The sequence below is a fragment of the Mauremys mutica genome, chromosome 1 (assembly GCF_020497125.1).
Source record: "Mauremys mutica isolate MM-2020 ecotype Southern chromosome 1, ASM2049712v1, whole genome shotgun sequence".
NCBI lineage: Eukaryota > Metazoa > Chordata > Testudines > Geoemydidae > Mauremys > Mauremys mutica.
The window spans coordinates 217,434,300-217,437,982 of record NC_059072.1 but is presented as its reverse complement, the minus strand read 5'-3'; positions in this window follow the sequence as shown (position 1 = coordinate 217,437,982).

Genomic DNA, 3,683 nt, shown 5'->3' with positions numbered 1-3,683 from the left:
CAGATTTGTCTCCACTATCATTTCTCTATCCAAGCAGATGTTAAGGAAATGCAGTTCTGGTTGTAAAAACAAAACTCTTATTTGATCAGCTGGGTAGCTAGATACTGCCGGCCCAATTCATGGGGCTTGCTTTATTTGAGTAAACAGTGCTTTGTACTAAGAAGCCATTGGCACAAATGTGATATTTATGTTAGTTTTTAACAAACCCAACTTTGCTTTGCCACTGGATGACGTCTTTCACCATTTACTAATACAGCCTGAATTAGCATTAAGAAAATGTCACAAGCAAATTGTAAATGATCGCGTAGTTTATAGGGCAGTCGCAGTACGAAATGCTCCTAGGTGGCTATGCAAGTTCTGCTTTTAATCTGGGGCTTTGATTGATTAAGTATAAAAAGCATAAATTATATTTTCTGAAAAAAGAGCAGAGAATTGTTTTCGTTTTCTTAATCACCTTTTTTTTTTGGCCTTAGCTCAAAAATTACCAGCTGTTTTTAATTAAAAACAAGACACTTGTTGACTTCACTCATTTTTCATGGAAGCTACATTCACTTATAATTAAAGGTGCTCAACTCAGCACTGTAACGTGAAGGCCTGTGTGTAGCCACATAACAAATCATGCATGGATAGCAGGCTGCCTAAGTTTCACAATGTCTTCCCTCATGTTCCACATAAACAGGGAAGGCAGTTCACTCCCTGCCACCTCTTTTGAAATTACAAAGAGTAGTGTAGCCACCTATCCACTAGGAACTGAGGCTATGTCTACACTACCTGCCGTATCGGCGGTAGCGATCGATTTTTCAGGGATCGATATATCGCGTCTCATCTAGACGCGATATATCGATCCCCGAACGCGCTTATATCGATTCCGGAACTCCACCACCGCGAACGGCGGTGGCGGCGTCGATATGGAGAGCCCCGGAGATCGATCCCGCGCCGTGAGGACGGGTAAGTTATCGATATAAGATACTTCGACTTCAGCTACGTTATTCACGTAGCTGAAGTTGCGTATCTTATATCGATTTTTCCCCTTAGTGTAGACCAGCCCTGAAAGAGCCCCCGTAACTCACTGCCTGCAGGCCAGCACCATTAAAGGGAAGTTGCCTTTATCCACCAGAGCCAGATTTGACTCAGTAATCCAGTAACTGGAAGTTCTGGATTCCACTGACAGTCAAGAAGCTGTCCAGGCTCCTGTTTGTTTGCAAGTCTTCAGGATCCTGAATGTGCACACCTATGTCAAGTTCAGGCTCTCTTTGCAGAGCTAATGGGAGTTTTGGTGACTCAAGGAAAGCAGGCTTAACTTTTAATGAACACATGGGGTTTTTTAGGGTGAATCACCCTTTGCAACAGTCCAGCACCAAGCTTATACGGTATTGCCATGACTGAGAATTCAAAAAAACATGAGTCATGTCCCTCCAAAAACTGAGATTGGCTTAAAAATCATGATTTTTAAAAATAACAATCAACAATGGATTCTTTCTATTACTTGCCTTCTGGTTTTTGAGCTTTTAGGGGTTCATATTTTCAAGCTTTTGTCTGCAACTGCATGAGCTATAAAGATATTAAAAAAAAAAAAAGAACTACTCATATAATCACATAACTCCAGGAGCTTGAGTTTTAAGAAAAACAACAAATATTGCAAGACTCATGATAAAATCTCAAGAGTCAGCAACACTGGCTATGCACCAATTAAATCATACCTATGGCCTCAAAACAAGGCTTAAGTGGGACATAAGCAATGCACGGTCCTTGTGTTGGACCTTTGTACAAGGGCAAATGTCACCTTTAATTATTCTGAAATATTTATTATTTTAGGTCACCTCTGAAAGGGATCCCACTCAGGGTTGGGGGAATAAGGGAAGGCAGGGTTTTATGACATATGCCAATGGAGTGTGTCTACATATGAGTGATACTTATGTGGCCCCCCCATCACCTTAGTATTTGAACACCTCACAATTAACGTATTTATCCTCACAACATCCCTGTGAGGTAGAGAAGTGCTATTACCCCCATTTTACAGATAAAAAACTGAGGCACAGAGAGGCTAAAGCCCAGATCCACAGAGGTATTTAGGCTCCTAACTTCCATGGAAGTTAGATGCCTTTGAGGATCTAGGCCTTAATGACTTGCTCAAGGTCACAGAGGAAAAGAGTAGCGATTTGAACACAGGTCTTCCAACTCCTCGGCTAGAGTGTACAGCAGGATACTACGTTTAGCAGACTGACCAGTTGTCGGGTTGTAGTCATTGCCTTGAAAAAGCACGATGCTCAGGAACAAGTCCTGCTCAGCCATTTGTGGCACATCATCCTTCCCTAGGTGTCACTTAAAACGCGTGAAAGCTCATGACAAAAATAAATAAAAACAATTAAAAAATCTAGAGTACTGTGATTGCATCTATTTATCAAGTTTACCAAGTAATTGTGTAAAGCAACTCAGTTTAAAGCACTGCACAAGTTTTAATTAAAATTCACATCTATATAAAACAAGGAATTCATAAAGTCTTATAATTATACCTTGACAGAAGGATTTTAATGGAAAATGCCAATGTTTAACTTGCATTAATTATGTAATGCAACTCAGTATGATTTTCCCTATGGCTTTACTGATGGAGCGGGAGTGAGAAAAACCTGAGGGAAAAAAATGGCCACAGCAGAAATGTCTCTGCATAGGAGAGGGCATTATTCACAGGGGCTGCAAAAGCTCACTTGGACTGCGGAGAGCAAAGGTGCATAGTGAAACTTAAACATATAAAGCACCATACTAAGCACTGGGAGAGGGAGACAAGTGAGAAGTCACAGTGAAGTCAGAAGAAGCCACAGTGGGTGCTCTGTATAGGGAGTGGGGGCAGTCATGGGCTGGGGGAGAGGGGAGGTTGGAGTGTCACTATCAGGGATAGGAGTTGGGTGGGAAAGGAGGGAAGCTATTGAAATTTGGCAGGGAGGGGCAGCTGGCTCCAGGTTGGGAAGCCAGTGGTGACAGTTCATATCTTTCTCCTGGGCTTGCTATACCCAGCCCTGTTCTGATCACCCTGGTTCCTACCTGGTCTCTGGCCCAATCTCAGGTGCTGTGACAGCCCTCTGAGCCCTGCTCTGGCCTCTACTCCCAGCAGTCACGGAGCCCCAACCGGCCTAACCATGTGAAAAACCTCATTTAAGAATGACTGACAGGGGTGGAATTAATGGAGATCCAGGGCCGGTGCAACCATTTAGGCAACCTAGGCGGTCACCAAGGGCGCTGGGATTTGGGGGGGCGCCATTTTCTTCAGCCGCCCCTGTCACCGCTGGCATTTAGGTGGAGGGAGCTGGGGCAGGGGAGCGCGGGGAGGGCCGCCTGCAGCAAGTAAGGGGGGGCGGCACGCAGGGGAACTCCCCGCCCCAGCTCACCCCGGCCCCTCCTCCTCCCCGAGCACGCCGTAGCTGCTTCACGTCTCCCGCCTCCCAGGCTTGCGGCGCCAATCAGCTTAGGAGGCGGGAGACGTGAAGCAGCCCCGGCGTGCTCGGGGTGCTCGTGCTCATAGCAGGGGTGAGCTGGGGCGGGGGGGTGCTTCAGGGCGGAGGGTGGGGAGATGCCGCAAGGGGGGTGCCTCAGGGCACGGGCATAGGAGAGGTGCAAGGTGGAAGTTTCGCCTTGGGCGCGAAACATCCTTGCACCGGCCCTGTGTAGATCAGCCCCCACAGTATTTC